This window comes from Galeopterus variegatus, unplaced genomic scaffold (assembly GCF_000696425.1).
Source record: "Galeopterus variegatus unplaced genomic scaffold, G_variegatus-3.0.2 Scaffold51, whole genome shotgun sequence".
Lineage (NCBI taxonomy): Eukaryota > Metazoa > Chordata > Mammalia > Dermoptera > Cynocephalidae > Galeopterus > Galeopterus variegatus.
Window position 1 is genome coordinate 134,614 of NW_007726162.1, and position 10,521 is coordinate 145,134.

A 10,521-nucleotide genomic window follows, 5' to 3' on the forward strand; every position below is an offset into this window, starting at 1 on the left:
GTGAGGGCCTTCTTCTTGGAAGGGACTCTTTATAGAGGCCCCAGTGACACAGGATATCACATGGCAAGAGCTGAGCAAGAGCATGTTCATGTGCTCTCTTTATAAAGCCACTAGTCCACACCCATGATATAATCCATTAATCCATTAGCCCATTAATCCATGAATGGATTCATCCATTTAAGAGGGCATAGCCCTCATGATCTAATCACCTTTTAAAGCTCCACTTTTCAAATACCATATTGAGGATTAGGTTCCAACATGAGCTTTGGAGGGGACAAGCATTCAACCCATAGCAGGGTTAAAAGGCAAATCATGTATTTTTCAGAAACAAAGTCCAGCTGCACAGACTTTTGGTGTAATCTCCTTGTTCTATCATTTACCACCACTAAACAACATTCAGCAAAGTGAGTTGAGTTACTGGTATCTGTGGAAGGGTAAGAAAACATAAAACACAAGGACACAGATAGCAGAGATAATATTACTGCAAAAGCAGGTGAAGGCAGGAACACCCTGTCTTGCGGGCTTGTGTGAAGCTTGCCTTTTTCTTATGCTTGTTTTTCTTGGTTTGCTGGGCCCAGATTGCTGGACCTGGGATTGTAGTACTGGAGCTGCTGCTTTTCTCTTTTGGAAATTGTTCATCTCCTCCTCCAGCGGCTGCTGCTTGTCTTCCATCTCTTCTTCTCTTCCTGATGTGTCCACTTTAGGAGGTCGAACACACGAAGCTCTTTCTCTGCCCCTTAAGTCCAGACTCTTCCTCCTTCACTCTCAGAATGAACATTGTCTCATTTCTTCTTTCCTCTGCGTTTCTCTCAGGAACTTGTCCCTTCTTGCTTCTTGTGTCTCCCGAAGACCGAAGGGCTTGCTTGTGAGGGTCGATGTCCTTGCAGCCCATCTCCTTGAGCTCACAGAACTGACAAAATTCATAACAGTGGTGCGAGTCTGTCCTTGCAAGTCCTCCATGTTCACCTGGATCAGCATCTTCTGAAGTCTGACAGAACCACAGTGGTTTTTATTCTCAACTTGCTCCACACCCGAGAGGGACTGGCTGGCTTTCTCACTCTGTTGCCGATCTTCACCTGTTCAGGGCTGCTAACCACTGCAAATGGGAGCTGGATGCCTGTGGTCGCATTAATCGCTGCCACTGCTCCTTCATCTGTGGGGAATGGATATATCTGTATCCCGTTGCTGACTAGTTCACTCATGATCTTACTCTTGAATCTGTACAATTTGTTCTTGGCAATGGTATCAGCTTTTGCAATTATTGGAATAATGTTCACCTTACTGTGACCAGGTCCAGGACTTCAGTGAATGTGTGGTAGGTGCAATAAAGCAGATGCGGGCATGGATCCTCTTGTTATGCTAGTTGAAGAAAGAACATTTAATCATCAGTTCCTCTTGCAGGTAGTCTTCAAATTGGGCATCGATATATTCCACTATTGATATGTAGTTGTCATCTTTACTTATCTGGTCTCCAAATTCCATGGTGTCCACAATGGTTAACTTCAGCTGTACATTGTTTTCCTGAAGCTCATAAATTTTGGCTTTTAACATGTGTATTGTGGGAGCCCCAAATCTGAAAGGGCACTTGCATAGTGTTTGCCTATTCCAAAGAACTCACCTGGACAAATAGGTAGAGACGTTGATTTATTAGACTTTTGGGAGGTGCCATCAATCAGCTAGAAATCTGTGCCACCATGGGGTACATACAACAGTTATGTAGTGAACAGATCAAAGCAGAGGTGTAAATCATTTGCATGCTTATGCACAGACTCTCACCCAGCTCAGATTGTTCGGGAGATCTGGCTGAGCAGATAAATTAATCCACTCGCTACTTTCCTGGCGCCAGAGTTGTTTAACACCAGTATGCTAACTTAGGAAGGGTCCCTACGCCCTCCAGTCTTCTGTTTGTCTTAAAGGGGACGTTTGTCTTAAAGGAGACATGCCTTTCTGTGGGCAATTACCTTGGCCGGGGGTAGTTTCCCAAGGGGAAGGCGGTATAGGTCTATGTCCAGCTTTTACCCTACAGCATGATTCATTGTTGAGTAGCTGGGTCACCTTCAAATATGGTGTTGAAGGAAGGGTCCATGAATGTGGACTTGCCAATGCCTGTCTCACCAAAACACAGGGTATTAAAACAGAATCCTTAAGAAGTAGACTTGTTGAGCAGCTCATTGGGGAGACTGTCAAATCTAACATGCCAGAAAGTGACAGGATTCAAAGTGCTTCATCAGACGGTTTCCCCACAGACATGGCTATCATGGCTGTGGCTGTGCCTGCACCTGGATGCCCTCCGCCAGCCCTGGCATCTGCTAGCACCTGGCTTGCCCCCACCCACCTCCCTCTGCTCGTGCTGGTCTCGCTTTGCAGCCAGCACCATCTGCTCCCCCCACACCACTGGCCCTCCCTGTTTTATTAGAGTATATGGCCACCCACCTGGAAGGGACCATTTGCTTCCCCAGGAAGGCAGGACCTACCCTTTGAAACTGAGGATGGAGCCGCCCTTTGAAGAACATGAGGAAGGATAGATACCTGATTACCAAGACAACAATTTCTCTATAACTGTTGTGAGAATGGGACATGGTTGGCTTCAATGCAAGATAGGTGACTAAAAGCTGACTTTTCAAGGAGACGCCCTGCTACAGCAGTGTTGGGTAATTTAAAGGACTCACAAGACCCCACAGGATATGCTCACGTACAGCTTTAGTAGGAGAAAGCAAGCTCAGGGAGGTTGGAAACTTACAGAAGCAGCTCCAAGAGCACCTCCTCAATCGCACAGGATTTGCTTCATCTTCAGATTGTGGACCAACAAAATGTGCATTAGATACCTTGGGCTCAGGGTCAGTAAAATTTCCCTTAAATATTTCCCCCGGGAGCCTAGGAGACCTAGCTGCAGGGAGGCAGTATTACCAAAGACAAACCTTCCTCAGTTGTTCATGCTGGGTCATGAGCAGGAGCCATAATCACAAGATCTGAGCCAGGAATAATAAAATCTACCTCACAGGTATCTTGTGAAGAGCAAATAAGATGACCCTGCATGTTATTTATTGATTAAGTAAGATGATTAAGCTGTGGATACATAACGGGTCCTCAATATGTGTGACTTTAATTTATTATTAAAGATGAAAATACTTATTTTTCTACATATAAACTTCAATCTTAACTATTATTTTAAATCTGATTATTTTTGTTACAAGGAATTTGGATAATGTTTTTTAACTTCAGTTTCAAACTGAAGTTGAGTTTCTCCAAATCTTAGTGATTACTCTTTCAAAATGCTAGGCATGTTGCCAAAAGACAGCAAAAAATGAGCTAACATTTTAAGGTTTGGGTTTTGTTTTACTATTTGAAGGGAAGATATAGTGGGAATTTGAGTTGTGTATATGTTTGGAAAGGGACTGAAGAAATAAAAAATGCTGATTGTTTGTAAATATCATGAGAAATTGCAGAGAGGTATGAACTGTTAGTAAATTGAGTTTTCTAGATAATATTTTAGAAGGATGTATTATAAGGCTTGGTACCAGAGAATGCTATACTTTCTTCTTTTTTATAACCAATTAGATAATGTCTCCATTTTCCCATGCTATCTTCTAATCATGTCCACATACATATTTAATTTTACATGTTTGCTGTTATATTAGCAGAATTTTCTAGTTTTCCCTTTCTCTTACACAATGCCAGAGTATGTTTCATGTGGCACGGTCTTCCCCCCTCTGGTCTATTTCAGAACTGACTCTCTTTCTCAAACATGTCCCTATATCACCACTAACTATCTAATGCATTCTTATGTAAGTCTCATATAAAAAAGTGGCAAATACATGTTTGTGAGATGTACATATATTTACAAACATAGGATTATTCTATATGTATTTTTCTGTAAGGTGCTTTTATCACTTAACCTAGTATAACATAGATCCCAATAGGAAAACTGATGCAACACTAAAGCCTTCCTTTAAGTAGTTGCACAGTATTTCACCACATGGATATGCTCCACTTAATTTAACCAACCTTTTATTAATGAATTTTAATTTTTTTTTTATCACTTGGCATGTAATGCTTCAATAAACACTCTTTACCTATTTACTTCCTACTTCTGTAAATATGCTTTTAATTCTATAGAATTTAATTTTATAGGACAAATTTCCAGAACTAGAATTGGTGAGTAAATGGATACACAGAATATTTTAAATTTTAATTGAGTTTGCCAGATTCATTTCCAAAAAGTTGCAGTAATTAATACTCATTGTTATGAAAAATTTACAGAACCTATTACCTTGCCCTCCCCACATCCTCCAGCTAGCACTGGGTGGAACATTCTTCTGAACTTTTTGCCATCTGTTGAGTGAAAAACACGTTAAATCATTGTTACTTTAATTGGCGTTTCTCTGATAATTGTGAAGTTGAGCTTCTTTCATGTGTCTATGGGCATCAGGATTTCCTCTTCTATAAAATGGCTATTTTTATCCTTTGACTGTTTTTCAATTGGGCTATTTGTCCTTACATCATCAATTTTGGGGAGTTATTTCTGTATGATATATAGGAATCATTCATCTGACATATGTACTTCAAATACTTTCACAGCCCATTCTTTGTCTCTGACTGTGCTTATTGCCTCTTTTGTCAAAATTTAAATATTTACATAGTCAAATATTTTCTTCACTTCCCTTTGTTTTTTTGAGTTTCCTGTCTTGCTTAAGAAACCCCCCAACACACACACCACTTCCACAAGTGCTAGAGGCATATGAACCTTTTCCTAGATTTTCTTCTACATTGTTATTGTTATATTTTTATTTTTAAATATTTAATTGTCATAGGAATTATTTTTATATAGGTAAAAGGAACGCTCTATTCCCCCAGCCCCCGATAGCCAATTGTCCTGGAAATGTTTATTTAACTAAACCATCCTTTCCCCACTGATATGTAAAATCGACTTTATCACATATTGAGCTTCCTGGTCGTGAACTCTCCAGCATTTTTCAGTGACAGGGGAGTTGTGTTTTTAAAAAGTCTGCTATGGCAAGATTGGCCCTCATCTAACTCCCCCACTATTTTTTTTCACCAGTGTTTTCTTGGGCATTCTTTGACATTTATTCTCCATATGAAACATGTTTTTTTTTTTTCCTTTTATGCTGGTGCTAAGGGATACAGAATTGGGCTGATTTGATCAGGCGTCTTCTGCACAATTATTGCACAATTACTTGTGCAATAATCTCTTTATCATCATGGCAGGCAGCACTCTGAACACTCCTAGTACGCACCCACCAGGGAGCTGCTGAGATTGTGCAGGCCACACTTGGCACAGGGAGCCAAGCAAAGGGTACTGCTGGGATGGGATGGGGGTGACACTGGGGTGAAAACCAGCCTGTGTACTCCCCTCCAAGAGTTGCATTTCTCTAGAGGATCCTCTCTGAAGGGTGCCTCCTAACTCACATTAAAGCACTGTGTCAGTGGTAGCAGTCCCAGCGCTGAACTGCTGAAGTCTGGCCTGGAGAGCCCTTTCTTGTCTCTAAGCTGTATGCCTGATGTGCCCTGACCCCAACCCTTTAATCCCTCAGCAAACCTCTGCTTAAGCACCTGGGCTGGCTCTGGACTCACCCTCCCAGGATTGAATCCAAACTCCATCCTTATTAATGTCTTTCATAGCTCCTCTTCCTGGATCTCCTCACCTTCAGAATAGATGGCCACATCTCCCCTCCATTGCCGCGCCCTGGCCTGAGACAGCAGCATCATTTGCTTGGGTGATTTCAATAACCTCCTAATTGCTTTCCTTACTTCTGCCAAGAGCAATCCTTTTAAAACCTGCATCTCTCCAGGGGCCTCCCATCCCACTCAAAGTCAAAGTCAGAGTCTTTAAAGTGGCTGCAAAGCTCTACATGATCCAGTTCTTGTCACTTCTCTGATCTTACTCCTATTTCTGTCTCTCTTAGTCATTCATTCATTCAACAAAAATTTATTGAGTGCTTACTACATGCCAGGCCCTGATGTAGACATGTGGGACCAAACAGACAACAGTCTCTATCTTCATGAAGTAAATGTGCTGGGGAAGGGAGTCAGGAAATAAAAGATAGATAGACATAATAAATAAATTATATACAGTGTTAGAAATAAGGTGACCAATTGTCCCTGTTTACCTGGGATCCAGGGGTTTCTTGGGACACAGGACTTTGAGTGTTGAGCTGGGCACTCTAGTAACAGTGTAAATGCTACTGAGACAGAAAAAGGAGAGAAGGGGAAGGAGACACGCAGACTGTGTATGTACAAATGTGGGTGTGAGAGAGAAAAAGAGTGAGAGAGAGAGAGAAAGAGGGAGAATTTTGACTAGAGTGGTCAGGGAAGGCTCATCCTGCTGACACTGGTCTCTGTGCTATTCCAGGAGAACTTGCTAGGCACGTGCCTGCCTCGGGCCCTAACACTAGCCGTTCTCTCTGGCTGATTGCTCTAGCCCCAGGAATCCACATCTTATGTTTTCACTGTCTTTATATCTCCATTTAAACATCACCTTCTAGAAAACCCTTCCTGACTGCCCTATTTAAAGTTGCTAATAGTGCAGCACTCGCTAGCCCCCTTCCCTTATTCATTTCTTCACAACACTTACTTTCCTCTAACAGACTTTATAATTTCTAGACTTCATAATTTATGTCTTTCTCTCACCTCTTGATTATGAGTGGGAGGAGGGCATGGTTTTATCCCTGCTGGTATCTTAGTGTCTACTACAGTGCCTGGCCCAGAATGGGACTCAATAAATATTTGCTGAATAAAGGGAAGGATGAATGAGGGAGAAGATCACTGACATTTCTGTGCTGCATTTTCATCTTCTAAAATTTCAGGATTGTAATGGCCACCACACTTTTTGAAAATATTTAATAATATTTAATGAAACAATACATCTAAACTGCTTTAAACAATACTGGGCACCTGTCAGGTTCTTCAAATGTAGTTTGGCATCGCTGGTTACATCCCCCAGTCTCATTCCCCTCTATCCATATCATGTATGTAATGTGTACACACAAAATGCATGATCCATACTTTGATGGACTTTTTTATGTACCCATGAAGAGTTTATGGTATTTTTTTTTTTTAAGATGACCGGTAAGGGGCTCTTAACCCTTGACTTGGTGTTGTCAGCACCACGCTCTCCCAAGTGAGCCATGGGCCGGCCCATTGTTTTATGTACTTTAAAAATTTACTGAGGTAGTATTACATACAAAGTTACTTCAAAAAGTTAATGGGAAGATTGTATTATCTTTTAATTCTATTTTTGAAGTACCCTCGTATTTGTTTTTGACATCCATTCATGTTGAAATACATAATTTAGCTCTTTCCTCTTAATGGCTGCATTGACTTTTCTTTGACGGTGACAATGTTTTGCTAAAACAGGCAATGTTCAGGAGAACATCGTTGTGCGTGTCCCATTGAAAATCTACAAGAGTTTCTCCAGGGGGCATCTTCACAGTGTAATTGCATGGTTGCTGGTTATTCTCTGTTTGCTCTCTCCAATCCCCTCTCCATCCTAATCCACCTGCCCTGTCCTGGGACACCAATCCCTGGGGACTGTACCACCTGCTGCCTTCTCCTTGGGTTTAATGAATGGGGGGTCCTGGCAGAAGAGTAGAGGGCAGAAAGGGGAGGTCTGGCTATTGTTTTTCCCTTCCTCTTTGTTTCAGCACCATGTGCCTGGCAGTAGCTCTGCCCTTCATGACGTGGTCCATCGGTCAGCCCCTCCCCTGTCCCAGCTCTGATGAGGCTCCAGCACCTTGATTTCCTCTTCTTTTCCAATCAGCCCTAAGCTTGGTAACAGTTTCCCACTATTGCTGGTTTCTGGGTGTCTCACCATTCATTGTTTCTTTCACCCTGCTTGTATTTCTCCAAGTAACGTCTTCATAAAGGACTCTTCTTTAAAACATTCAGGATAAATTTTGTTTCCTACAAGGGCCAAACCAATGCATTGGCTTCATAGTGTGCACTCATTTAAAAAAGGTAGAGTTTGCTTTAAAAAGACACAGCACACACACCTTAATTACATTTTGGAAAGTGAAATAGTACCAAAAAGTATACGATGATGGGAAACAGGAATCATCTTCCCGCCTTCCTTCTTTCTTACCTTTTTTCTCTATTTTGGCTCTCCAGAGGCAACCATATTCAGGCGTCCTTGTTTCCCTGATGACTAATGATGTGGAGCATATTTCATATATTTATTGACCATTTACATATCTTATTTTGTGAAGTGTTTATTCAAGTCTTTTTGTGATTGATTTGCAGAAGTTCTTTATATTTGCTAGATATGAAATGTATGTCAAATATATGTACAGTGAGTATTTTTTCCAAATCAGGGGCTTGCCTTGTATTTTCTTGATAGTCACTTTTGAAGAGCAGAAAGCTTTAATTTTGTTGAAATTCAATTAACTCATTTTAAAAATGAAATCCAATTTGTTAAGTTTTTTCCTTTATGGTTATTTTGGTAAAGAAATCTTTACCTACATAAGGTCAAGAGATATTTTCCTGTTTACTTCTAGCACTTTTACAGTTTTAGCTTTTGCATTTATATCTATGATGTATTTCTCTGTTTTTATTTTGCATGGTGTAGAATTGGATTCATTCTTTTTTTCTGGTCCATATAATTATCAAGTTTTTTTCAGCACCATTTATGGAAAGAACTATCCTTTCTACATTGAATAAAATTGGTCTCTGCCAAAAATCAGTTGACCATAACTGTGTGAGACTATTTCTGGATTCTGTACTCTGTTCAGGTGATGTATTTATTCATCTTTATGTTAATATCACACTGCTCTAGTTACTGCAATTTTAATATAATAAATCTTAAAATTGAGTACTATAAGCCCTTCAACTTTGTTCTTTTTACAAATTATTTTGGCTAGCCTTTACATTATTTGCAATTACAAATACATTTTAGAATCATTTTTTCAATTTGTACAAGAGTCTTCTAAGATTTTTTAAATAAATAAATTTGGGAATAATTGACATCTTAACAATATATACTCTTCCAGTCCATAAATATGGCATCTTTCTTCATTTATTTAGGTCTTCTTTAATTTCTCTCAGCAAGGATTTTAGTTTATAATGAAGAGATAGTGTATATGTTTTCACTTAGTGTATTACTAAATATATTAATGATATTCAAAATGGAATAAAATTATTTTCCAATTGATAAATGCTAAGACATAGAAATACAATTATTTTTTGCATATGGACCATGTATCCTTTGACTTCAATAATTTTATTGTTCTTGTAGTTAGTCTTATAAATTTCACAAAGATCAAATTATCAAACCACACACACACAAATCAGAGATGTTACCAACACTAAGCTTTACGATTACAGTCATGGACCACATAGCATTTCAGTCAGTGACAGACCACATGTACAGCACCATCTATTGAGGAGACTATTCTTTCTCCTCTGTGTAGTCCTGGCACCTTTGTTGAAGGTCATTTGGACATAAATGTAAGGGGTTATTTCTAAGTTCCCTATTCTGTTTCATTGGCATATATATGAGGGTACTTCAAAAAGTTCATGGAAAGATGTTCCATGAGCTATTTTTCATGAATTCTTTGAAGTACCCACATATCTCTCTTTATGCCATTGCTATGCCGTCTTGATTACTGTTACTTTTTTTTTTTTTTGAATGTGTTGAAATCAGGAAGTGTGAGGCCTCTGACTTGTTTTCATTAAAGATTGTTTTGGCTATTCAAGGCCACTTGAAATTCCACATGAATTTTAAGATTTTTTTCTATTACTGCCAGAAAATGCTGTTAGTATTTTGATAAGGATTACACTGAATCTGTAGACCACTTTGGGTAGTAGAGACATTATAACAATATTAAGTCTTCCAATCCACAAACACAAGGTGTCCTTTCATTTGTTTGTAACTTCTTTGATTTCTTTTAGTAATATTTTGTAATTTTCACTGCACAAGTCTTTTGCCTCCTTGGTTAAATTTATTCCTAAGTATTTTATTCTTCTTGATGCTATTGTAAATGGGATTATTTTCTTAAATTCTTTTGCAGATTGTTCATTATTAGTGTATAGAAATAAAGCTAATTTTTCTGTGTTGATTTTGTATCCTGCATATTTGCTGAAATTGTTTATTAGCCTTAACAGTTTCTTTTTTGGTGTGGAATATTGAAGGTTTTGTACATATAAGATCATATTATCTGCAAACAGAGATAATTTTACTTCTTACTTTCCAATTTGAATGCCCTTTGTATATTTTTTCTTGTCTAATTGCTCCGGCTAAAACTTCCAGTACCAGGTTGAATACTAGTGATGAGAGTGGGCATCCTCACACTGTTCCTGATGTTAGAGAAAAACTTTTCAGTCTTTCATGAGTGAGAATGATGTTATCTGTGGGTTTTTTAAAAAAAATGCATATATAGCTTTAAATTTATTGAGGTAGTTTCCTTCTAATCCTAATTTGTTGATTGTTTTTATCATGGGAGGATATTGAATTTTGTCAAATGCCTTTTCTGCATCAATTGAGATAATCATGTGGTTTTTGTTCCTCAT

At 39.1% G+C, this 10,521-nt stretch overlaps 1 pseudogene; it reads right to left on the reverse strand.

Annotated features, from left to right (window-relative positions):
- Positions 1-478: 478 nt before the first annotated feature.
- LOC103590878 lies at positions 479-2,205 on the reverse strand (annotated as a pseudogene).
- Between the last annotated feature and the right edge of the window lie 8,316 nt (positions 2,206-10,521).